Genomic DNA, 6,821 nt, shown 5'->3' on the forward strand with positions numbered 1-6,821 from the left:
ACACTCCTAGTTATCTAAGAGAAATATAAATATATGACCACATAAATGCCTGTAGATGAGTGCTTAATAAAGTAGTATTCATAACAACAAAACCTCAAAGCAATAAAATTGTCTTTCAACTACTGAATGCATAATCAAGTGTCTTTTATCTATACAGTTGTATGTTATTCTACAATAAAAAAGAACAAATAATATCTGCTGAAATATAGATACATTGTTCAAGAAGATAAATGAAAGAGTATATATTTCATTATTCCATTTGTGTGAAATGTCCAGAAAAGGCAAATCTGTAGAAGCAGAACTATGATCAGAGATAGTCTGTGGATATGGGTGGGTGCAGGGGTTGAAAGTAAATGGACATTTAGGATCTCTTTAGGTGATGGAAATGTTATAAAACTGGATTGTGGTGATGACTGCACAAGTCTGAATTTTCAAAAAAATCATTACCCTTCACATAGATGGATGTATGGAATATGAACAAGCTACACTGACTTGAGCAGAAATAGAGGGTCTCAACAAACCAATTACAAGTAAGGAAATTCAATCAGTCATAAAAAATCTTCCTACAAAGAAAATCCCAGGGCCAGATGGCTTCACAATGGAATTTTATCAACATTCCAAAAAGAACTAACACCAATTCTCCTCAAACTCTTCCAAAACTCTGAGGAAAAAGGAACACTACCTAGCTCATCTTATGAAGCTAACATCACTTTAATACCAAAACTGAGTAAAGATACTATAAGAAAGGAAACTTGAGGCCAATCTACCTTGCAAAAATTCTCAATAAAATACTAATCCAATGACACATTAAAAGAATTATACACCATGACCAAGTGGGGTTTATACCAGGAATGCAAGGATGGTTCAACACACAAAAAAATCAATGTAATAAGCATATTGACAAATGAAAAGGGAAAATTATGTTATCATCTTGATTGATGTTGAAATGATCACTTAACGAAATTTAACATCCTTTTCTGATAAAAACACTTTAAAGAAAGGAATCAAAGGAAACTTCCTGAATATGATAAAGGGCATATATGAAGAACGCATAGCCAGCATCATACTCAATGGTGAGAGACTGAAATTCTCCCCCATAAGATAAAAAATGAGACAAGGATGGCCTCTGTCACCATTATTATTCAATCTTGTGCTAGAAGTTGTTGCTAGGGCATTCTGACAAAAAAAAAAAAAAGAAATAAAAGACATCTGAGCCAGTTTGAAGGGATTTATTTACCCTAGATAAGCCATGTTTTAAATCTAAGCAATCCTGTGGGAGCAACAGTTTCTTCTAATCCCTATTCAGTACTATAAATTTGAAACCTGATTAGGTTATCTCCCAGAGTTATGACTCAATCAATTGTGGGTATTAAACTTGATTAGATAGAGACATGTCTCCACCCATTCTATGTGAGTTTAGATTAGTTTACTTGGATTATATAAAAGAGGAGACATTTTGGGAGGGAATACTTTTTGAGAACAAAGAGAAAACCACAGCAGAGCTGAGAAGAGCCACGAGGCCAAGAGAACCATAGAGTCCATGACCCAGCAACCTTTGGAAATTCTGAGAGAACAGAGAAGGATGACAGGATGAGGAGAGCCATGAAGTAGAGTCCACCAGCCAGCAACTTCTGTAGATGAAAGGGAATGGCCCTGGGGGAGTTTCATGAAACAAGAGCCCTGGAGAGGAAGCTAGCAGATGACACTGTGTTCACCATGTGCCTTTCCAGATGAGAGAGAAATCTGACTGTGGTCGCCATGTGCCCTTCCACTTGAGAGAGAAACCCTGAACTTCATCGGCCTTCTTGAATCAAGGTATCTTTCCCTGGATGCCTTAGATTGGACATTTCTATAGACTTGCTTTTGAACATTTTCATGGCCTTAGAACAGTAAACTACCAACTTATTAAATTCCCCTTTTTAAAAGTCATTCTGTTTCTGGTATATTGCATTCTGGCAGCTAGCAAGCTAGAACAACATACAAATCAGAAAGGAAAAAGTAAAATTTTCATTGTTTGCAGATGGCATTGTGGAGCCTGCAACAGGCTATCAAAATGAGCCATAATTGCTGGCTGCAATTGACCCTAAGTGAGGCAGTCACATACACCAGCCAGCAGCCATTAACCCTAAGGAAGGCGGTCACGTATGCCAGCTGGAAAGTCCCTTGCACATGCACAGTATAAAGGTCACTAAATCAGTAACGGGTGTGCAGCTAGCCCCATTATGGTTATCATTTCTAACTTGCCTTATGATTGGTCCATGATGCCTAAAGTGAATGTTTCTGCATCCTGCTATGTATAAAACCTCCAGTTGTTTGTACCTTCTCGGTCCCAACTTGCAACAGCAACCACAAAGCTTTTTTTGCCCTGCTGCACAGCACAATAAAATGATTTGAGCCTGATCTCTGGTGTCCTGCCATGTTTCGGAAGCCGCTCATCTAAAGGCTGTGCCCCAGCACCAGGGATGCAACATGATACCATACTTGAAAAATCCTGAGATATCTATGACACAGTTTCTTAAACTAATAAACAAAATCAGCATAGTGGTCAGATATAAGATTAATGTGAAAAATCAGTAATGTTTCTATACACAAGCAATGACCTGAGGAAACAATTAGGGGAAATAATCCCATTTAAAATAACAACTGAATTAATCATGTACCTAGGAATAAACTGAACTAGGAATGTAAAGGACCAGCACATGGAAAACTGTGTAACATTGCTAATAGAAATCCAAGAAGCTCTAAATAGGTGGAAAGACATTCACTGTTCATGGATAGGAAGGTTAAATGTAGTTAAGATGTCAAGTCTACCCAAATTGATCTATAGATTGAACACAATATCAATCACAATTCCATCAACTTACTTTGAAGAGTCATAAAAGCTAATTAATATGGAAGTGAAAGAGACCTTGAAAAACTAAAATATATCCTAAAAATAAAAGAAGAACAAAATGGGAGGATTAACACTTCCTGATTTTAAAGTTTATTACAAAGCCACAGTGGTCAAAACAACATGGTTCTGGCACAAACATAGAAGTATTAGCCAGTGGAATCAAATATAGAGTGTGGAAATAGATCACCAGATCTATGATCAACTGATCTTCGACAAGACCCCCTAATCCACTGAACTTGGACAAAATAGTCTTTTCAATAAATAGACATGGGAGAACTAGATATCAATAGCAAAAAGAGTGAAAGAGGACTCTTACCTTACACACTATACCAAAATGAACTCAAAGTGGATCAAAGACCCACATATAAGTACAGTACCATAAAACTCTTAGAAGAAAATACAAGGAAACATTTTCAAAACCTGGTAACAGGAAGCAGCTTTCTAAACTTTACAACCAAAGCACAAGCAATGGAAGAAAAAAATAGATACATGGAAACTCTTCAAAATCAAATCTTTTTGTGCCACAGAAGACTGTCAAAAAGGTGAAGAGGCAGCCAACATAGTGGGAGGAAATATTTGGAAATCACATAGTAAATGAAGTTTGATATCTTGGATACACGAAAAAATCACACAACTTGACAATAACAGAACAAACAACCCAATTATAAAATGGACTAAAGATATGAGTAGACATTTTTCTAAAGAGCAAATACAGATGACTACAAAGCACATGAACAGATGCCCATTTTCATTAGCTACAAGGGAAATGCAGATCAAGACTATAATGAGGTGCCAGCTCACACTTAGAATGGCTGCTATTAAACGTACAGGAATCTACAAATGTTGGAAAGGATGTGAGAAATTAAAACACGTATGCACTGTTGGTGGAAATGTATGATAGTACAGCCACTATGGAAGACAGTTTGGTGGTTCAATAGAAAACTAAATATTGAATTTTCCTATAACACAGTAATACCACTGCTTGGTATATGCCCAGAAGAGCTGAAAGCAGTGACACAAACAGACATTTGCACACTGATGTTCTAGCAGCATTATTTATAATTCCCAAAAGATGGAAACAATCCAAGTGCCCATTCCATCAACAGATGAGTGGATAAACAAAATGTGATGTGTGTGTATATACATATACATATATATATATGATGAAATATTATGCAGCAGTAAGACAAAATGCAGTCCTGAAGAATATGACAACATGGATGAAACAACAGGAGGATTGTTTCACTCATTACTGAGTGAATAAGCCAGACACAAAAAGAAAGGTACTGAATGATTTTGATTTTATGACTTTGGTGAAGGTAAACTCAGAGGCTTATAATACTGAATATAGGGTACCTAGAGATACACAGAAGCTAGTGATGGGTGAACAGTTAGCTAATGAGATTGAACTTAAATGTAAGGAATGGATAGATGTGAAGGCAGTTCATTAGTGGGTCTATAAGTAATATTGCCACATTGACAGTGAAGATGGTTGAAAGGGGTTGTGTAGAGCCATGCATGCCATCTATTAACACTGCAAATATAAATAATTTCTAATATGAACTACTTCAAAAGTTATGAATCTTATACAAAGAGTTTATAATCACAGGTTATAGGGGGGAAACTACTATTACATGCTATAGACTATGTTTAATAGGAAGATACCAACTGTACCACAGTAAGACCTGGGATAAATAATTGGGGGAGGAAGGAAAAGAGTTAAGTGGAGGTTTGGATTTTCTACTTGGTGAGGGTGTATTTATCAATTCTTCTCTTGGGAGCAATGAAAATTATCTAAAATTCAGAGGGCTGATGATTATACCACTAAGTGAGGATAATGTGAGACATGAACTGTTAACTTTGGTCATTATGCATGAGGCCCAATGGGTGAAGGAAGGTGGCTGAAGGATATCCTGACTGAGAAGTACAGTGATGAACTGTGGTGTATACATATGATCAAATATTGTGCTGCTACTGAAGGGAATGAAGTCATGAGGCATGCAACGTTGTGAATGAACCAGTGGGACATTATATGATGCAAAATAAGCCAGAAACAAAAAATTCTGTTTGGTCTCATTTAGAAAATACTTATACGAAAATTGGGGCCTAGATGGTAAGCTTTTACAGCAGTTATATTTAGTCCAGATCTGTAATTGTTACTTATAGATTTTGAGAGGCTGTACTATGTATGTATATGGTATTTCCCTGGAACTTCAGGTAGCTCTATGACACCTAAGACTCAGAGTTGGAATTCTGCAGGACAGAAGGTCAGCACTGCCACATACAACAACTGTTGCAGAAATTGAGAAAGAGATCAGGTTTCAATTAGAGATAAGAATGAAGCCAATCCTGTTAGGACTAAGGTAAACCAGAATACAGGGGTAAGGAGGACATTGTCTGCATTTCAGAACTTGACCGAGTGTATGAGACCAAAGAAGAGAGGTTTATTTTGACCAAAACCTTAATTTTCTGTAGCACATAATATAACTCAACCTGTCTGGGTAGATCATATAAACAACCCAGACACATGGAGTCCAAAATGGGAATGAAGCTTGTAATTCTGTACAGCTTAATGCAATGTCCAGATACATTCCAAAGTATGTGTAGCAGATAACTAAAAAGTATTGCAAAGTCACTCAAGGGGCTGGAGAAAAAAGATGAAACTATTAAACCCCTGATACTGTCTCAAACACTGGGGACTTTCAAGTGAATAGGTCAAGCCCTTGATCTTGAAGCCTTGGTCTTTGAAGCTTATTGATATAGCAGAGATGCTAAGCCTACCTATAGTTATGCCTATAGGTTACTTCCCGAGAACCTCTTTTGTTGCTCTAATTTGGCCTCTCTCTCTCTCTCTCTAAGCCCAACTCTGCAAGTGAAATCATTACCCTCCCCTCAACATGGGACATGACATCTATGTTAACATCTCCCTGACAATGTGAGGCATGACTACCAAGTATGAGTCTGGCCCTGGGACCCTGGGACCCTGGGATTGACCATGCCTTCCTGATCAAAAGAGGGAAAAGAATTCTAACAAATGAGGTATCAGGGGCTGAGAGAGTTTGGAATAGAATCAAGAGGCTACTCTGGAGGCTACTTTTATGTATTCAAGCTTCAGCTAGTTCTTGCTATTTATTAAACCTCAACAAAACCCATTCCTGCCAATCCAAAAGAATTCTAAAGAGTATCTAGGGTTCTATCTGATTATACAAAAGCCCCAAGCACTATGCTTACTTTCCAGACCTACAATCTCCAAATAGGTTCCTACGCCAGATTAGTCGTGAAACCCAGAGGGGCCTCTCCAGAACATCAACTACTTCCATTCCCTTATCCCATATTATCCACAATGCTTTCCAAAGGCAAACTTTGGCTAAGGGCTATGTATAATATGGGATAGGGCAAAAGTTAGGTGTGTACGGCCTAAATACCCCTAAAGTTTGGAAGAGAGATCAAAGAAGAACATGGAGTTAAAACAGAGAAGATAGGATTTAACAAATGAGTATGACTCCTGAATCATTATATTGATATTTCTTTTAGTCTCTAGTGTCATAGAGGCTAGAGGGAAAAATCTAAAATTGTGGAACTGTAACCCATCTCTGCAATCTGTTCTATGACAAAGTGTTGTGGTGTGCTTTGAAATTTATTGCTTTTTGTACATATGTTGTTTTTCACAGTAAGAAAAAATAAAAACCAGAGTGCAGTGATGATTGCACAACTCTCTAAATTTACCCAAAAAATCAGTAAATATTACTCTTAAAATAGATTTATGGTGTATCTGTTTCAATAAAACTGCTAAAACATCTGTATTCAATTCCATGATCAAAATACTTTTTTAGACATTTTATACCAGAATTTTCTTTAATTAAAGAGATAAAATAATCATTAAATTCTGTAATAGAGCTGAAAACAAGTCTTAAATCAGCAATATAAA

Source organism: Tamandua tetradactyla, chromosome 25 (genome assembly GCF_023851605.1).
Source record: "Tamandua tetradactyla isolate mTamTet1 chromosome 25, mTamTet1.pri, whole genome shotgun sequence".
Taxonomy (NCBI): domain Eukaryota; kingdom Metazoa; phylum Chordata; class Mammalia; order Pilosa; family Myrmecophagidae; genus Tamandua; species Tamandua tetradactyla.